This window comes from Pongo abelii, chromosome 13 (assembly GCF_028885655.2).
Source record: "Pongo abelii isolate AG06213 chromosome 13, NHGRI_mPonAbe1-v2.0_pri, whole genome shotgun sequence".
Taxonomy (NCBI): domain Eukaryota; kingdom Metazoa; phylum Chordata; class Mammalia; order Primates; family Hominidae; genus Pongo; species Pongo abelii.
In genome coordinates, this window is record NC_071998.2 from 98,556,931 (window position 1) to 98,576,577 (window position 19,647).

The 19,647-nt window shown below is 44.7% G+C and overlaps 1 long non-coding RNA gene and 1 other non-coding gene across 2 annotated transcripts; one reads left to right on the forward strand and one right to left on the reverse strand.

Annotated features, from left to right (window-relative positions):
- Nucleotides 1-612: 612 nt before the first annotated feature.
- LOC129047980 (uncharacterized) lies at nucleotides 613-16,922 on the forward strand. The gene is made up of 3 exons (XR_008509931.2): nucleotides 613-738; nucleotides 9,956-10,071; nucleotides 15,495-16,922. It is a non-coding gene; the product is annotated as an uncharacterized LOC129047980 (long non-coding RNA).
- Nucleotides 9,973-10,079, reverse strand: LOC112135088 (U6 spliceosomal RNA). The gene has a single exon (XR_002916386.1). It is a non-coding gene; the product is annotated as a U6 spliceosomal RNA (small nuclear RNA).
- Nucleotides 16,923-19,647: the final 2,725 nt, after the last annotated feature.

Genomic DNA, 19,647 nt, shown 5'->3' on the forward strand with positions numbered 1-19,647 from the left:
CGCACAAGGAGTCCTTCATTTCTCATCTTGTAGCAACTCTGTGGGTGGAGTGTGATTACTCTCATTTTGCAATGAGAATATTTAGGTTCAAAAAGGAGACAGCTGAGGCCACAGCCATAGATGGAGTTAGTGGCACTGCAAGACTGGACCCCAGCTGGGTGCTCAGGTTCCTTTTCTACCTCAAAGGAAAGGTAGAAACCATCCCTATCTGCCACAGAGGAGCACACTCCAGAGAAGCCAAAGCCTAGCCAGCGAGTAATCATAACAATGTCCGTCTTTTAGCGAGTGTTTGTCATGTAGCAGACACGTTATTGCACACTCCCACTTAATGGTTACATGACCTTGTCCGGTCTATTTTCACGTTAGCCAAAGGGAAGCCGAGAAGTCCACAGTCCCCAGGAGCTGGAAGCCAGGCAGTGACAGCGCCAGCGTATTCTTCTTGACTTGATTTTAAATTTCACAACTTTTGTAGCTTCAATAGGGAGGAAGAGGAGGGGCGCCGGCTCCCGCCCGCAAAGGCGGCGCGGAGCGGATAGCCAGGTCCGGAGCCGTCCTGTGCCGGGCCGTCCGGTGGGGGGCACTGCAGACCGCGCGGGCGCTGCGCCCGCCTCTAGTTCCGGGCGCAGAGGGGTGGCCACGCTCTCCTGTGTCGCTCGCGCCCCTGGCCGCGCCTGGGAGAGCGGACTGGCCTCCCAGAGAGGATGCGGGGGAAGCCGCACCGGGGCCCACGGGGACCGGGTAAGAGCGCGGGATGGGATTGGCTCTGGATGTGGGTGCCCCCCGAGCCGCTCCCCACCCCGCGAGCGCTCCCATTTGCACCTCCACTTGAGCACGGAGCTTCAAGAACGGGCTATTCTGGGGTGCGGGTTCCGACACTAGGCCCCATACGGATCTGGGGACTCGTTTGGCTACGATCTGGCGGAAGAGGGGAAACCTGGCCTGAGAACGGAGACTGCGGGACGATCCGGGGGCGCACTTAAATCTGGCTCCGCTGCTTCCTCGCCCCGCCCCCGCTGTCACCTTCCTCTGCTTCTGCGCTGCGATTCCACACCCCACTCCACCCATCCCACCCAGACCGCTCACCCGATTCTGACTTTGAACCCAAAAGCGATCAGGCGTGTTCTGGGCTCGGCCACAGCCAGCTGGCGCTCTGGGCCTCGCAGAAGCCTCCGCAAGCGGGCATCGCTGTCCCCGGGGAGGGGACCCCAGCTAGCACCAGTAGAGGTGCAGTCACCCTTTTTAAGATTACTCGGAAGCTAGATACACGGCATCCACTGACCTTGATCTTTTCCCACAGTCACCTGGGACCCAGGCATATAATGTGGGCAGTTTAATGAGGTGTAAACGAAGTGCAAATGGCCTAGAAGCCCCTTGAACTTGAAGCAGGATGGAGGCTTTCTTTAGAAGGGGGGTTTATGAGTAGATTACTCACTCTGGGAATTCTGGTAACAGCAATAGTCTCTGATTGTTAATTGATCATAATTACTTTGTTAGAAGTCTGTACACCATTCCAAGTTCTAAGGCGGCAAGAGAAAGAATATTTCTGACATTTACAACTGGGAGGGAAACAGCGTATTACTTTCTGCATTAGGGTATACATTAGCATATTGTTGAATTGAATTTTCCGCCTTCACTTTTTAATATATTTCCAATTTCCAACTACTCCCTGGAAAATTTTAAAAAGGGGCAGCAGAAGGATTGGTGATGTGCACGCCACAGATGGGAGATGGAAAAACTGCCCAGAACATGTTGACATTTGTAAAAAAGTTAACATCCCCCCACACTTTAAAACTATGATATTAGGAACAGTATAATGGCAAAAGTTACTCGTACAACATCTGTTCCTTCCAATGGGAGGATTTCTTTCCTGCCAAGAATTTATGAATTTTCTATAGGAGCTTGGTTCTGTTTGGGGAAGAGGGAAGGAAGCCAGCCAAAGCAGCCCCTTGGCTTCGGGGAATGCACGGATGCATTGCTCCCGGCTTTTAGATGGCTCCTGAAGCTGCTGATGGGGCCAAAGTCACCCTTCAGAAGGACTTGGCTGCAAACAAGAAAAATCTCCAACAGCCACCCATGGTTTATAGTGACTAGGCCGTCACTAAGAAAGGTCAAGGCCATATGGCCTGAGGATGGAGATGAGTTGGTTATATCTCCCATTCACAGAAGACCTAATCCTTTTTGGAGGGCAAAGGAAAGAGTTTATTATAGGGATAAAACCCAACCAACTCCTATCAGTTCATTTCAAATGTTTCATTCATTTTCACATTGACCAGATAAGTGTTTGTTCACTCATCTCAGAAACTTCAATCTCTTCATCTACCATCAATTGTCTTTTACCCTTGCTCAGTTGAATCTGGTGACTGGAAACTTTTATCTTTCTAAAAAACCATGACGTGAGTGCTCAAAACAGCCATCTAGGTGAACAGGACACTAAGTAGATTAGCAGTTGAAATATTAATGATTCACTTTTGACTCAAAGCAAGTTTATCTAAGCAGATTTCCAATGGTCTTCTCTTTTGCAATCAAAAGAACTTTCTGCTCTAGGGAAGGCTCTGTCCAGGAAGGGGGAGATTACCTTTTTGCACTTTAAAGTGGACCATTTTAGGTTCTTGATTTTTGTTGTTGTTGTAGAGACAGGGTCTCACAAAGTTGCCCAGGATGGCCTTGAACACCTAGCCTTAAGTGATCCTCCTGCCTTGGCCTCCCTGGGATCACAGCAGTGAGCCATCATGCTTGGCTTTTTTTTTTTTTTTTTTAAGACAGAGTCTCTCTGTCACCCAGGTTGGAGTACAGTGGTGTGATCTCAGCTCATTTCAATGCCCCCCCACACCCCCGCTCTGACCCCGCCACTCCGATGCTGGGTTGAAGAGATTCTCCTGACTCAGCCTCCTGAGTAGCTGGGATTACAGGTGCCTGCCACCAAGCCCAGCTAATTTTTGTATTTTTAGTAGAGATGGGGTTTCACCATGTTGGCCAGGCTGGTCTCATACTCCTGACCTCAGGTAATCTGCCTGCCTCAGCCTCCCAAAGTGCTGGGATTACAGGCATGAGCCACTGCACCCAGTCTTTTTTTTTTTTTTCCACTTGGAATATTTTTAACGAAATATGAAGAAAAACTTTCAATCCATTTAAGTATCAGGAATCTAAATTGGGAGGCTCTCTGAGCCTACTCTGGCTCAGGAAGCTGCCTTATAAAAATAATAATAATGATAATAATCTAAGTTGTTCCCATTTGGCAGTGGTTGCGGGGTGGAGAAGGACAACAGCAACCAACATCAAGGGTTTGGTTCAGTCTTTCAAATCAACAATGTTTATGGAACACCTACTACGTGCCAGGTAGTTTCCTAGGCATTGTCCTCCTCCTCATTCTAGAGGGAAGCTAGAGAATAAATAGATCCAGTATATGTTACAGTTCAGGTAATGGTAAGTGTCATGAGACAACATCAAGCAGGTTAAAGAGATAATAACATGAGCAAGGTGGGAGGGCTCTTTTAGTACAGTCAGAAAAGGCTGCTTCAAGGAATTGATATTTAAGTGGCCCTTCTAGAATTTTCTGAGTGCATATATACCCCCCAACACATAAACATAAATGTATTTTACCGAGTTGGCTAGTACTTTCTAAGCTCCTCTCCTTCACCCCACCCCCTCCCTGTTAACTTCTGAACATTCTTCTGCATATAATGAGCAGGTGGCTCAAGAATATGGGTCTGAGTAGAATCAGGTTTAAATTCCAGCTCCATCACCTGCTTGTTTTGTGACTCAAGGTAGGTTACCTAAGTTCTTTTTGCCTCAGATGCCTCATCCCTAAAATGAGAACAGTCATGACTACCTTATAGGATTATTGTTGGGACTGAATGAAAAAAAATGCCTGTGAAATGCTGAGTACAGAGACGGCATGGAGTAAACCTTCCTAAATGTTGGCCCTTATTTATTATTGTTTGTTTGTTTTTGGAGACAGAGTCTCGCTCTTATCGCCCAGGCTAGAGTGCAATGGCGCGATCTTGGCTCACTGCAACCTCCACCTCCCGGGTTCAAGCGATTCTTGTGCCTCAGCCTCCCGAGTAGCTGGGATTACAGGTAACCTGCCACTGCCCCCAGCTAATTTTTGTATTTTTAGTAGAGACGGGGTTTCACCATGTTGCCCAGGCTGGTCTTGAACTCCTGACCTCAGGTGATCTGCCCCACTTGGCCTCCCAAAGTGCTGGGATTACAGGCATGAGCCACTGCTCCCGGCCTTTATTATTGTTTACTAGATAATTTTAATGGCACATAGGAGTCCATTCTAGGGATGTCAGAACTTATATAACCAATGTCCTACTGTTGGGCAGAGAGAATGGGATATAAACCTAGCAGATGACGTGAATGAGCTAAAGGAGAAAAGTGAAACAACAACTAAACAAAATAAACAAAACCCAACACATGTAGAAAATAGTCCAAATCAACACATTTTCTAGGAGGGACTCATTTTTCTTCTGCTATCCCTGATGCTAAACATACCCACTCATAAAAACCTGCCTGCTTACCTACCACCTGCGTCTTGGTTAGGAGACCCCCTAGGTCTTGCTTCTATGACCTCATGTGCAGGCAGGCAGAGGACGAGGGTCAGGAAATGTCAGGTTGGAATGAAGTTCTGCAGTGGCCTAGCTATTGGGGATGTGAGGTCTCATCTTCCTCATTTGTGCAAAGCAGCCTTGAAATAAAATGTTCTTTGGGGTTGGGCACAGTGGCTCATGCCTATAATCCCAGCACTTTGAGAGGCCGAGGCAGGTATATCACTTGCGGTCAGGAGTTCGAGACCAGCCTGGCCAACATGGTGAAACTCCATCTCTACTAAAAATACAAAAATTAGCCAGGCATGGTGGCGGGCGCCATAATCCCAGATACTTCGGAGGCTAAGGCAGGAGAATCTCTTGAACCTAGGGGGCAGAGGTTGCAGTGAGCCAAGATTGTGTCACTGTACTCCAGCCTGAGCGACACGGTGAGACTCCGTCTCAAAAAGAGAAAAAAGAAATAAAATGTTCTTCGGAACACCTTTCAGCTCTGTCACTCATTTGTTCCCAGACTATGCTGGTGCTCCAAAGAGCCTTCCTTGCTTCTGATATCTGAAATGGCTCTCTGAGTCATTTGTTCATGCCCAGTGACACAGACCCAGATCTATTTTAGGCTGAGATCCTGTTTAGGGGAAAGAAATTATCTTTAAATATTGGTAGCACTAGGAGAATGTTGGCAAAGCATTTTGGAAGATGAGCAGAGAAGCAGGAGTGTTTCCCATGGGCCATGGCCGAGAATGTGGGCTCTAAGCACAACACTCGAATGTGCCACTCCTGGAGTGAACTTCCTCTCCCGCGTTCTCCATTTAAGGAGGCCTCAGAGTGTGTGACCTTCAGAAAAGATTCTTTCTTCGGAGTACTTCCAACTGGCCCAACTATAAAAAGGGCTGCTAGTTTTTGTTTCAATAGATTGAATACATGCGTAAAATGCTTTGAAATCCGTGAGCAAAATACCCGAGAAGAAAGGCAATGACCTATTTACTCTTGGTGATTTTATAGCGGTCATGAGGGTGCTACCATGCAGAAAACTGTTGCCTTTTCTTAAGTCACTATCCAAACTGGATCCTAGAAGAATGTGGTGTATTTTTAATCGAGCCACAGATAAGATTCCTTGCCTTGCCGGGCGCGGTGGCTCACGCCTGTAATCCCAGCACTTTGGGAGGCCGAGGCAGGCAGATTACGAGGTCAGGAGATTTAGACCATCCTGGCTAACACGGTGAAACCCCTTCTCTACTAAAAATATTTAAAAAATAGCCGGGCACGGTGGCTCACGCCTGTAATCCCAGCACTTTGGGAGGCCGAGGCGGGAGGATCACGAGGTCAGGAGATCGAGACCATCCTGGCTAACATGGTGAAACCCTGTCTCTACTAAAAATACAAAAAATTAGCCAGGTGCTGTGGCGGGCGCCTGTAGTCCTAGCTACTCGGGAGACTGAGGCAGGAGAATGGCGTGAACCTGGGAGGTGGAGCTTGCATTGAGCCTAGATAGCACCACTGCAGTCAGACCTGGGCAAAAGAGCGAGACTCTGTCTCAAAAAAGAAAAAAAAAAAAACAAAACAAAATTAGCCGGGCGTGGTGGTGGGGCCTGTAGTCCCGGCTGCTCGGGAGGCTGAGGCAGGAGAATGGCGTGAACTCCAGCCTGGGCGACAGTGCGAGACTCCGTCTCAAAAAAAAGATTACTTGCCTGTATTAGAAAAGGGATGAGTTAGGCCAATCTTGCCCATATAGCTTCACGTGCACCAAATATAACCCTTGTTCAGAAGAAAAAATCAAACACACATTCCAAGGAGGTAAGGAGCAGATAAAGCAGAAGTTAGCTTTACTTTATCTGACAAATGGTGTGATATGGCAGTAGGAGCCTGGGCTTGCAATCCGGCACATCTGGGTTCCAATCACAGCTCTGTGACCTCGGACATGTCACTTGACTCCTCTGGGCCTCAGTGTTATATAATAACAAATTCCTAAACATCTAGCAGAGTTCTTGGCATACCATAGGTGTTCAATGAATGTGAATGCCTTTTTCTATTCTACCTCCAGCTCAATCAACCAGCAACTGCAATTTTATGTTTCCCAGTACATTCATCCTGACATGCAAAAAATGTTTTCCTGTGGCCAATGGCAAAGATAAAGGAGCAAGAATCTGAAGCGTTTAAAAGGAAACAAACAAATAAACCACGTGATCTAAACCCACAATCTGAGAAATTGTCCCTCCTCACGCAGTTTCTATTCCAGGCTTCACGTGGCCAATTTGAGAAGGTTCTCAAAGCAAATGTTAATTAAAAATGTTTACCACACTGGGCTTGGTGGCTCACACCTGTAATCCCACCACTTTGGGAGGCTGAGGCGGGTGGATCACCTGAGGTCAGGAGTTCGAGACGAGCCTCACCAACATGGAGAAACCCTGTCTCTACTAGAAATACAAAATTAGCTGGGTGTGGTGGCAGATGCCTGTATTCCCAGCTACTAGGGAGGCTGAGGCAGGAGAATCGCTTGAACCCGGGAGGCAGAGGTTGTGGTAAGCCGTGATCGAACCATTGCACTCCAGCCTGGGCAACAAAAGCGAAACTCTGTCTCAAAAAAAAAAAAAAAAATGTTTACCAGGGCCGGGTGTGGTGGCTCACCCTTGTAATCCCAGCACTTCGGGAGGCCGAGGCTGGAGGATTATCTGAGGTCAGGAGTTCGAGACCAGGCTGATCAACATAGCAAAATCCCGTCTCTACTAAAAATACAAAAATTAGCCAGGCGTGGTGGTGGGCACCTTTAATCCCAGCTACTCGGGAGGCCGAGGCAGGAGAATTGCTTGAACCTGGGAGGCGGAGGTTGCAGTGAGCCAAAATCACGCCACTGCACTCCAGCCTGGGCAACAGAGCAAGACTCCTACTCCATATCAAAAAAAAAAGTTTACCAAAGGACAGGTAGTTAAACATCGTGTACAGCTGAGAGTATTGTTATCCGAAACCTAAAATAATCTTTCTCAAACCTTTATTTATAAAGAAAGACATTGAACAGGAGTGTTCAAATATGTCCCCAGGCAGTCAGAGGCTTTTCTCTTTCATTCCTTCTGCAGATCCATTGTCTGGCCATATCTCTGTGTGCTTTCTTTCTCTAACAAAGAGCCATGCATTCTAATTAAGGAAATCAACGAAACGTGCAGACCTCTACCTATGAGTTATTTGTCAGTTGGCAAATAGATTACTGGCTTGGTTTTGCTGGAGCCCAGGTAGACTCCACCATTCACAGAGAAGACCAATGTATCACACTTCCTAATCAGTACAACCATTCGACCAAGCGGTTTTATCAACTTTTTAACAAATAGTATCATTTGTGTATCGGGACAAGAAAACAAAAATAAAAGAGAACTAAACCTCCAATGGGGTCATGTGTTTCCAAATGCAAATTGAGATCCAAACATTAAACAATAGAGATCATCTAATCCTTTTACAAAGACCCAAATTGCAAATCCAATTCCCATGCCAGAGTGGCTTTGTCTAACAAAGTTGTTAATGCAAAGAATCCCCTAGGCAAAGCCTCTTCTGTTTCTATGGGCTTTGGCACAGAGAGAGCTATATGTGATGTTAGTTGTGCTCTCTCGCTGTAAAGTTAATTGTGCGTAAAACAAAATCACATGTTCTCGTGGTCTAGATATGCAGTTTCCAATCCATAGCAACCCAAGGTGTCTTGGTTTGAAAATTAAGACCCATTCTGACCAAATTATTAATTCCAACAGAATTTTGTGATATTTTTGAATAAGGCCAAAACCTTCATGCTGAATCTGAAAAACACATCTTAATATGCCTTAACATGCACCCGATAAACAAGTTAGATGTATCTAAAAAATAATAAGCAATCGGCCGGGCATGGTGGCTCACACCTGTAATCCCAGCATTATGGGAGGCCGAGGTGGGTGGATCACAAGGTCAGGAGTTCAAGATCAGCCTGGCCAAGATGGTGAAACCCCGTCTCTACTAAAAATACAAAAAAATTAGCTGGGCGTGGTGGGCACCTCTACTCGGGAGGCGAAGGCAGAGAATTGCTTGAACCCAGGAGGCAGAGGTAGCAGTGAGCTGCGATCGCGCCACTACAATCCAGCCTGGGCAACAGAGCAAGACAACGTCTCAAAATAATAATAATAATAATAGTAATAATAATAAGAAGCAATCAAGAAAATTGCAGGGGGGAGAGTGGTATATGTTGTTGTAGTTTACATGGTTGAGTCTTGCAAAGAATCATGTATCACTTTTTCAAGAAAGGTAACAATTTTTTTACTGGGGCTAGAATGCTGACTTTCATTTAACTTACACTTTATGCCCTTTGCAGAGCAGTTGCAGGAGGAAACAGTATCTGTAAACCTGTATTTTTTTTTTTTTTTTTTTTTTTGAGACTGAGTCTCACTCTATCACCCAGGCTGGAGTGCAGTGGCACCATCTCAGCTCGCTGCAACCTCTACTTTCTGGGTTCAAGTGATTCTCCTGCCTCAGCCTCCCAAGTAGCTGGGATTACAGGTGCCCACCACCACACTCAGCTCATTTTTGTATTTTAAGTACAGATGGGGTCTCATCATGTTGACCAGGCTGGTCTCGAACCTCTGACCTCAGGTGATCCACCCACCTCGGCCTCCCAAAGCGCTGGGATTACAGGTGTGAGCCACTGTGCCTGGCCATATTTACAGATTCTTACTCATCTTTGCTTCTCCTGCCCTTTGCACAGTGGCTAGTAAAGTAGATCCTTGAATTGATTACATGTGTTTGAATCAATTGCATGGAAAGATAAAGTGGAACAAAGCCAGAATGATACTATAACACTTTGAGGGAATGGTTCCTATGTTCTCTCTAGAGGGAACACAGTGACCAGTGAGTAGTCCTGTCCTAGCTGGCCGGTAACAGAGCGCTATACGGAAGGATGATAAAGCACGGTAATATACTTTTTTGGATGTTAGAGCACAACATTACATTGAATTTAGAACTTTCCAGGGCCAGGCACTGTGGCTCATGCCTGTAATCCTAGAACTTTGAGAGGTCGAGGCCCTTAAGCCCAGGAGTTAGAGACCAGCCTGGGCAACCCTTGTCTCTACAAAATAATTTTTTAAAAAAATTAGCCAGGTATGGTGGTGCATGTCTGTGGTCTCAGCTACTTGGGGGGCTGAGAGGGAGAATCTCTTGAGCCCAGGAGGTCGAGGCTGCAGTGTGCTGTGATTGCACCTCTCAGCCTGGGTGACAGAGTGAGACCTCATCTGCCATCTCAAAAAAAAAGGAAAAAAAACAACAACAACAAAAAAACAGAACTTTCCTCTGAAAACCATCTTTTCTGCATGGTGTTTGTTTTTTTGTTTTGTTGTTGTTTCTTTGTTTGTTTGTTTAGAAACTGATGTTTATTTTCCATCAACCTTATTTCCATGTTGCTTAAGAGCCCGTGCAAGAACAGAAAAATATGGAACGCTTCATGAATTTGCGTGTCATCCTTGCGAAGGGGCCATGCTAATCTTCTCTGTATCGTTCCAATTTTAGGATATGTGCTGCCAAGGTGAGCATGGTGTTTTTTGTTTGTTTGTTTGTTTGTTCGGTTTTGTTTTGTTTTTGAGACATAGTCTCTGTCACCCAGGCTGGAGTGCAGTGGTGTGATCTCAGCTCACTGCAACCTCTGCCTCCCAGGTTCAAGCAATTATCTTACCTCAGCCTCCTAAGCACCAGCTGGGATTACTGGTGCACGACACCATGCCCGGCTAATTTTTATATTTTCAATAGAGATGGGGTGTCGCCATGTTGGCCACGCTGGTCTGGAACTCCTGATCTGAAGTGATCCACCCACCTCGGCCTCCCAAAGTATTGGGATTACAGGCATGAGCCACCACGCCCAGCCAGCAAGATTTTTTTGATCATCTTGATTCCTCTAAGCTTCCCTTGGGCTGTTAGGATGAAGCCATGGGTAGTTGGCCTGTTAAGTAAATCAGATCTAGGTGCTGGTTGCTCAGATGTCAACTCGATGTGACCCTGGGCAAGGTCACAAGTCCTTTATCTGGGTCTTTTCCTTGAGTTAAATGGTCTTGAAGATGCTTTCCTTTTCAAACATCTTACGTAATTTTATTTTATTTTTGAGAGAGGGTCTTGCTCTGTCACCCAGGCTGGAGTGCAGTAGAACAATCATAGCTCACTGCAGCCTCAGCCTGCTGGGCTCAAGGGATCTTCCCACCTCAGCCTCTTGAGGAGCCGGGACCACAGGAACATGCCACCACTCCTGGCTAATTTTGTTATTTTTTATTTTTTATTTTTTGTAGAGACAGAGTCTCCCTATATTGACCAGGATGGTTTTGAACTCCTGGTTTCAAATGATCCTCCCACCTCCGCCTCCCAAAGTGTTGGCATTATAGTTGTGAGCTACCTACGCTTCAGTCCTTGCAACGTTACCCATTCCTAGGTGAGGCGGTAACAGTGCCTCAAAGGCAGGGCAATGGTCAATTCCGTGCACTGTCAGAGTGAGTTTATTTAGATGTATTCAGAGGTCAGAAAACTACTGTCATCCAGGCAAACTAGAAGAGTCTCAAGCTTGAAGTGGAGCAAACCAAATGGGAGGGTTTCACAGCACCCAAAGCTAAACCTTCCTGTTTGGGAAGACTGGCCCACTCAATATCCTAGAGTAGAAAGTACCCTCTTTTGGCCGGGCGTGGTGGCTCAAGCCTGTAATCCCAGCACTTTGGGAGGCTGAGGCGGGCGGATCAAGAGGTCAGGAGATCGAGACCATCCTGGCTAACACGGTGAAACCCTGTCTCTACTAAAAAATACAAAAAACATTAGCCGGGCATGGTGGCAGGCGCCTGTAGTCCCAGCTACTCGGGAGGCTGAGGCAGGAGAACGGCTTGAACCCGGGAGGTGGAGCTTGCAGTGAGCCAAGATCATGCCACTGCACTCCAGCGTGGGGGACAGAGCGAGATTCCGTTTCAAAAAAAAAAGAAAGTACCCTCTTTTAGCTGGTGTGGTGGCTCACGCCTATAATCGCAGCACTTTGGGAGGCCAAGGCAGGTGGATCACGAGGTCAGGAAAGTACCCTCTTTTAGCTTTTATTTTATTTTATTATTATTTTTTGAGATGGAGTCTCACTCTGTTGCCCAGGCTGGAGTGCAGTGGCACGATCTTGGCTCACTGCAACCTCCGCCTCCCGGTTTCAAGTGATTCTCCTGACTCAGCCTCCTGAGTAGCTGGGATTACAGGTGCCCACCACCATGCCCAGCTAATTTTTGTATTTTTAGTAGAGATGGGGTTTCACCATGTTGGTCAGCCTGGTCTCGAGCTCCTGACCTCAAGTGATTCGCCTGCCTCGGCCTTCCAAAGTGCTGGGATTACAGGCATGAGCCACCGTGCCTGGCCTAAGCTTTTAAAGTGCAATTTTTTTCTTCTTTTTTTAGCCTTCATTATTTGTCATATGTCCATGGTACACATACCTTTTTTCTTGAAAGGAGGCACAATGGGTCATCCAAAAAAAGGATAAAATATCTCCTTTCCCCGCTGGGTGCGGTGGCTCATGCCTATAATCCCAGCACTTTGGGAGGCTGAGGCGGCTGGATCACGAGGTCAGGAAATCGAGACCATCCTGGCTAACACGGTGAAACCCCGTCTCTACTAAAAACACAAAAAAAATTAGCCAGGTATGGTGGCGGGTGCTTGTAGTCCCAGCTGCTCAGGAGGCTGAGGCGGGAGAACGGTGTGAACCAGGGAGGTGGAGCTTGCAGTGAGCTGAGATGGTGCCACTGCACTCCAGCCTGGGCAACTAAGCAAGACTCTGTCTCAACAACAAAAAAAAATCTCCTTCCCCAAATTTTGGCATCCTGGAGGACATGCCCAGTGGTCTCTTAATTGCTTCCTGTAGGTCACCTGACATCCATCTGCCTTCACCAACACACAACAAACCCCTCAAACGAACAAAACTCTTTCCAGAGTCAATGCAGAGAATCACTTGGCAAGGAAGAGTTCACAAAAAGGAGATGCCAGGATTTGAGACAGAGTCTCGCTCTGTCGCCCAGGCTGGAGTGCAGTGGCGTGATCTCAGCTCACTGCAACCTCTGCCTCCCAGGTTCAAGCAATTCTCTTGTCTCAGCCTCCTAAGTAGCTGGGATTACAGGTGCATGCTACCATGCCCGGTTAATTTTTGTATTTTCAATAGAGATGGGGTTTCACCATGTTGGCCACGCTGGTCTAGAACTCCTGACCTCAAGTGATCCACCCACTTCGGCCTCCCAAAGTGTTGGGATTGACTCTGGAAAGAGTTTTGTTCATTTGAAGGGTTTGTTGTGTGTTGGGGAAGGCAGATGGATGTCAGGTGACCTACAGGAAGCAATTTAGAGACCACTGGGCCTGTCCTCCAGGATGACAAAATTTGGGGGAAGGAGATATTTTATCCTTTCTTTGGATGACCCAGGATTTTGGCTAAATATTCAGTAAATTATTACTTTTATTCAATTAAGTTTAGTAATTGAGGGTATTCAAGGACAAATCAAGAAACCTCCTAGTGCCCTCCAGAAGCTCACGTCTTTAGGGGAAGCCAGACCCATAAGACCTTATAATAGACTGGGTGCAGTGGCTCACACCTGTAATCCCAGTGCTTTGGGAGGCCAAGGCAGGAGGATCGTTTGAGGCCAGGAGTTAGAGACCAGCCTGGGCAATATAGTGAGACCCCATTTATACAGAAAAATAATAATGAAATTAACCAGGAGTAGTGGCATGTGCCTGTGGTTCCAGCTCCTCAGGAGGCTGAGATGGGAGGATCATTTGAGCTCGGCAGTTTGAGGTCGCTGTCAGCCATGTTTGTACCGCTGCCCTTCAGCCTAGGCAACAGAGCAAGACCTTGTCTCAAACAAACAAACAAAACACACAGAAAAACCCCACATAACCTTGTAATACATATGAATAAGTGTTTAATGCAAGATCTAAATAGAATGGAGGAGTATTCTTAAGAGCTGGGCTTTAAGAGACATATAGGCTTTTGTTAAGGTAGTAGGGGTCTTTCCAGAAGCAGTGGAGACCAGTATCTGCAGGCAAGTTTCAAATGCTGAAACAGCCATGTGCACTGGAGGACCAGAAGTTGTTGAGCATGGCAGGTTTACATAAGGAGGAACTAGATAGGGTCTTTTGTTATTGTTGTTGTTGAGACGGAGTTTTGCTCTTGTCGCCCAGACTGGAGTGCAGTGGCATGATCTCAGCCCACTGCCACCTCCATCTCGGGTTCAAGCAATACTCCTGCCTCAGCCTCCCAAGTAGCTGGGATAACAGGCTCCTGCCACCATGCCCAGCTAATTTTTTTTTTTTTTTTTTTGAGACGAAGTCTTGCTCTCATCACCCAGACTGGAGTGCAATGGCACAATCTCAGCTCACTGCAACCTCCACCTCCTGGGTTCAATTGATTCTCCTGCCTCAGCCTCCTGAGTAGCTGGAATTACAGGCTCCTTCCACCACGCCCGGCTAGTTTTTGTAGTTTTAGTAAAGCTGGGGTTTCACCATTTTGGCCAGGCTGGTTTCGAACTCCTGACCTCAAGATCTGCCCGCCTTGGCCTCCCAAAGTGCTGGGATTACAGGCGTAAGCCGCCACACCTGGCCCTAGATAGGATCTTGAACAAGCAGCTGGAAGCCACAAATAGGGACGTGACCATGTTAAATCTATATCCACTAAGCACTGGGGACCATGGGAAGTTACAGAATAGGGGATGGGCTTGACTAGATCTATTTGACCAGGAGAGCTATGTGCTGGGCTAGAGGTGAGGCCAGAAACAAGAACTTCAGAATGAAAAGTATGAATTGTGTACATGGCATAGTGGCCCCAGCTGAAGAAACATCTGCAGGAAACTGCTTTCCCTATCTGTCTACTTTGACAAAGAAAATAGTACATTGATTGGGAGACAGAAAGTCTGAGGCTTTTGACTCTTAAACAGGTTTACTGGAAGAACCTGGACGTTAGCAAATCCTTTTGAATTGGGGTGGATCCTTTATACCTGTAGCCCTACCTGCCCAGCAGACTGAAACAAAGGTATTAGAAGAGAAGAGCTTTGAGTATGTCAGCAAGAATGAGAAGTGACAGCAAAATGCTAACCTGTAAAGGGAACCTGAGTTTCTTCATCTGCATACTGGAGAAGGGAGAGGAAAATCCCATCCCTACTTTGTAAGATTGAGGTAATGTAGGGTGTAAGTACTTTGTAAGCCTCATAGAGCTGTGCAGAAGGGATTGTTATACACTGACAAAAAGTGACCTGGAGCAGGCAAGAAGCATGCTCATCCTTACAGAGAAAATCTCTTCTATTTGTCGTGTCTAAGAGATTATTCTTTCATAGTTTGTAACAATTACTATCTCCTGGTCTTTCAGCAAGTGTATCCAGGGTTTCTCCAATTTCTCCATAAAGTTATTTGCTCATTTAAGCTTTTAAATGGATATATAGGTATAGCACCTGAGTGCATTGGTTTTGTATCATGGGGATTTGGCCACTATTTAGTAATATATTGATCCAGTGCCAGTTAGTACAGATACAAATATTATCGGTGAGACAGGAATTATAGCCCCACTTGACCTTCTGGTCCTCTCTCTCTCTCTAAAAAGCTAACTTTCTTGTTTCCTGCTCTATTTAGATTATATTATTATAACATGTAAAATGGACATGAAAAGAAACATAACCAGCCTTGGCAACATAGGGAGACCCTGTCTTTACAAAAAACAAAAGCAGGCCGGGCACGGTGGCTCACGCCTGTAATCTCAACCCTTTGGGAGGCCGAGGCTGGTGGGTTACTTGAGGTCAGGAGTTTGAGAACAGCCTGGCCAACATAGTGAAACCCCATCTCTACTAATAATACAAATTAAAAAAAAATGCTGTGTTAGGTATCCTCAGGTGAGATGTCAAAGGGATTTCTAACTGTGAATTTACTTTTTGCTGTTATTAAATTGAATTTGTGTATTTCCTCCTTTCCTTTAAGAACAAGTGGAGGCCGCGCGTGGTGGCTCACACCTGTAATCCCAGCACTTTGGGGGACAGAGGCGGGCGGATCACTTGAGGTCAGGAGTTCGAGAACTGGCCAGCATGGCGAAACCCCGTCTCTACTAAAAATGCAAAATTAGCCTGGCGTGTTGGTGCTTGCCTGTAGTCCCAGCTACTCCGGAGGCTGAGGCAGGAGAATGGCTTGAACCCGGGTGGCGGAGGGTTGCAGTGAGCCAAGATTGCGCCACAGCACTGCAGCCTGGGCGACGGAGCAAGACAACGTCTCAAAAAAAAAAAAAAAAAGACCAAGTGGAGAAAGACATTTGGGCGAATGATTACAACATGCTGACTCATCTAGGGTGTCGAGAAGACCGAAGCAATTTAAAAAACTATATTATTTCAAGGGCACCGTGGAAAACAATTAAAAAGATGGGCTCCAGATGCACATGACTCCAGAGAAGCAATTTGACTAATATTTCTACCCCATGAACCCGTTCCTCCCCAGCTAAGTTAACTGGCTGTGGTAGCCTTGATTCCAGCCTGAAAGATTTTTCTGTCTGTGCTAACATTTTAGCAGTTGCTTTCCCTCTGTTTTGACTGTGACCACGGGAGTAAAGCACCAGGCTCTTCAAACGGATTTAAGAATTTATTAGTTTTTCAGGAGATGGTGAGAAATTTACTCAAGATTCACCTTTTTGTTTAAGGTAAAGTTTTCCAAAGGGAAACTTTCCAACTTTCATTTTAGTTTCATTTAATGTAGAAAAAAAGTTTTTATTTTCATGCAGTATTCTAACTTTAACAGTAGTTTGTGGTCCCCCCCATCTCCACAGGTAGAACATTCCGTGATATTTTTTACAGCATTTGTTATGTAGACTGGTCTTGGAGGTTTTATATGAAATATTATTGAATGACTCTGCGTGTGAACAATGAATGATAGTTTCGTAAACAACCTTTAGGAGGCAGACATAGCTTCGGTTTAGCACTATAAAAACATGTCACTATACAATAGCCTGTAGAAGGTGCTATGAAAATACAAAGAAGTAAAACAAATAGATAAAATGCAATATGTAATAAAATCATGAATAAAATGATAAGAATAATACATAAAGTAAAAGGGTTTATGTGGGACTGGGTGGCATTCATGTCTGTATGAGAGACAGGGAAATGGACAAGAGTGGGTTGAGGGAGTATCTAGGCTACAAATCCATCTATGTATGTATCTTATGTTGAATGGAGCTTCAGAAGCCAGAACATTTAATAGGACAGGTGGCTGATACAGGCTGCTAAATTTAGATAATCCCATTTGTTGAAGTACAACAGGTACCACCGCTGCTTGTTTTAATATTTTCTCTGGACTTGCTTCTGTAGCATAAAGACTACCTCCCCTGGGCTTCCTTATATGGAAATAAATTATATGTAAAAATTATTCATCTCCACCTGTGAAGAGCTTTTCATGTTTCTAAAAATTGTAACACTTTTTCAGTGATTTTTTTTTTTTTTTTTTTTTTTGGTAGAGATGGGGTCTTGCTATGTTTCCCAGGCTGCTCTCAAACTCTTGGCCTCAAGCAATCCTCCCACCTTAACCCCACAAAGTGTTGGGATTACAGGTGTGAGCCACCACACCCGGCCTGGAACAATTTTTGGAAGAGAAAGAAATATTTCCCATAACCATCCTACTTGAGATAGTGAAGGCATCTGTTTTGTTTCACAAACTGAAGCAGGATAGCAAGAGTCAAATACGTTTTCAGGCAGAAAGAATTTTATCAGAAGAGACATTTTGCTGGAAAATAGGTGGACTGAAAGTCTGTTGATGTGTGTAGGAAACATCATCGTTAATCCTTTGTGTGTGTAGGCACACAAGTTAAAATAGAAAACAGTAAAATTAAGTGTCGTAAGGAAAATATGATAAGCAGGCATCACAATTATTAGATACTCTTTATTGTATAGTGTATAAATGGCTCTGTAACACCATAATGACAGTACACCTAGGAGCCCACGGCTGATAGGTCCCAGAGTAAATAATTTAGCTATTGGTGTATATTGAATAGTATTTTGTTTGGTCACAGTTTTGGGAAATCTTCCTCATTCATTTTAGATATTGAGGCTTTCTTTTTCAGGCTAGAAAAAGTTAATGTAGGCTGGGTGCTATGGCTCATGCCTGTAATCCCAGCACTTTCGGAGGCCGAGGCAGGAGGATTGCTTGAGCTCAGGAGTTCGAGACCAAACCTGGGCAACGTAGTGAGACCCTGTCTCTATAAAATTTTTAAAAATAGAATTAAAAATTAAAAAAATAGGGGTTGGGGAGAGAGAGCATCAGTTAGAATAGCTAATGGATGCTGGGCTTAATATCTAGGTGCAGCAAACCACCATGGCACACATTTGCCTATGTAACAAACCCTCACATCCTGCACATGTACCCCGAACTTAAAAGCTGAAGAAAAAAAATTAAATAAAAAATTAAAAATAAAGAAAAAATTAACGTAGAGGAATGTTAGCCTATGACATCAGAAAATTTTGAATAAATTTAAAATTCTTGATAGTTTATGCCTGTTTCTTCTATTCGAGATAATATGCACTTAGTAAATATAAAGATGGCATTTTACAGTCATTTTCATACACCGTGTGCCAAAAGATTCTGTATAAGAGGTGGATTATGAAAGCAACCAACCACAATTTAACAGAAATTTAAGAAATTTAAACTTAAAGGAATCTAAACATAATTTACAGAATAATGTGTTCTAATGAGGGCTTTTTGTTTAAATTATTTTAATTGCTCTTTATTTATATCTTCATTCTTATGAAAAAGTTTTCCAAACTTATTATAGCTGTTTTAGAATGTTCGAAAACTTCAAAAAAGAAAATTTAGGCTGGGCGCGGTGGCTTATGCCTGTAATCCCCGCACTTTGGAAGGTCTAGGTGGACGGATCACTTGAGGTCAGCAGTTTGAAACCAGCCTGGCCAACATGGTGAGACCCTGTCTCTACTAAATATACAAAAATTAGTCGGGTGTGGTGGTGGGCGCCTGTAATCCCAGCTACTCGGGAGGCTGAGGCAGGAGAATTGCTTGAACCTGGGAAGTGGAGGTTGCAGTGAGCTGAGATCACACCACTGCACTCCAGCCTTGATGACAAGCAAGAATCCATCTCAAAAAAAAAAGAAAAGAAAATTAAAACTGAGAAAACCAGTATGAATATTTTGGCAGTTCCTTCTAGGGTTTTCTCTTAATTTCCTTTTGTTTCTCTCTCTCTCCTTCAAAGCACACACACTTAAATGTACACAGTTGAATTTGTACTGTTTATAGTCTTATATCCTGCTTTTTCCACTTAACATACTATGAGCATTTTTCCATGTCATTAAATATGCTTTGAATATGTTCTTGGCCACATAGAATTCCATCCTATTGATGCACCTGTTTTCTTTTAAGCAGAGACACATGCCATGCTTTCCAGTCATGCTGGACTCTCAAAAGCCAAAGAAAATACCTTGTGTTGATCTACCATAAGCCTCTTATAAACGTCCATTTTTTATTTCATTTATTAAATGTACCCATGGTACAAACGCACCTCTGGACACTAGATACAATCAATAGTTAATAAGCAGTCTAAAGAAAATGCCAGTGAGCAGTGAGCTCTGTCCCCTTGATGATAAGTATTAGTCACCCACGTCTCTATTACAAGTTTATAAGGTGTCAACAAGTGTCACAAATGCTTTTTCCATTTTGTGATAGCCCCAAATGAATTTCAATCTCTCAGGTACCCACCTCAAGAACTTCAGATTCTAACAGGGCAGTTTTGAGTTTTAATATTAAAACTTCTAATATAAATGCTACAAAATTCCAAAAACACCATTTAACTTTACACTTAGTTTTGTGAATTTGAATAATTTTTAAATTATTTTATTTCAGTTTGTTTTCCCACCTTCAATCAGGGTAACTGATTTAGCTTTAAAACAATCTGCCAGAAACTTTGGTTCTGACCTCTTTAGGGCTGTAACTAGAAGTAATGTATCTGTAACACACACCAAGCATAAATGAACCCTTTAATCCTCAGGAGGGCACTGTGGAACTACGTTCTTAGGGTTGTCTGCTGTGGGAAGGTTCTTTTGTTACTCAAATGTGAGGGGTGCTGGGACAGGCCTCCACAGAAAACTTT